Consider the following 446-nt stretch of genomic DNA (forward strand, 5'->3'; position numbering starts at 1 on the left):
TTTCTAAACTGCTGCCCATAATGTATCATAGGTATTTCAATGTAAGCCAATCAGAGGACCAACTGAAAAACAAATTTATACAAAAACAAGGAAGATATGCTAAGAATTTTATAAATAGCTGCTGGTCCACATATATAAAAGGCCTGACACAGAAGTCACCACCCAAAATCCTCCAAGCATTGCAATTCTCAGCCCAACTCCTGACACCATGGCCTGTTGCTCCACCAGCTTCTGTGGATTTCCCACTTGCGTCCACTGGTGGGACCTGTGGTGCCAACTTTTGCCAGCCAACCTGCTGCCAGACCAGCTGCTGCCAGCCAACCTGCCTCCAGACCAGCGGCTGTGAGACCGGCTGTGGCATTGGTGGCAGCATTGGCGGCAGCATTGGCTATGGCCAGGTGGGTAGCAGCGGAGCTGTGAGCAGCCGCACCAGGTGGTGCCGCCCT

This window comes from Bison bison, unplaced genomic scaffold (assembly GCF_000754665.1).
Source record: "Bison bison bison isolate TAMUID 2011002044 unplaced genomic scaffold, Bison_UMD1.0 scf7180017864180, whole genome shotgun sequence".
Classification (NCBI taxonomy): Eukaryota; Metazoa; Chordata; class Mammalia; order Artiodactyla; family Bovidae; genus Bison; species Bison bison.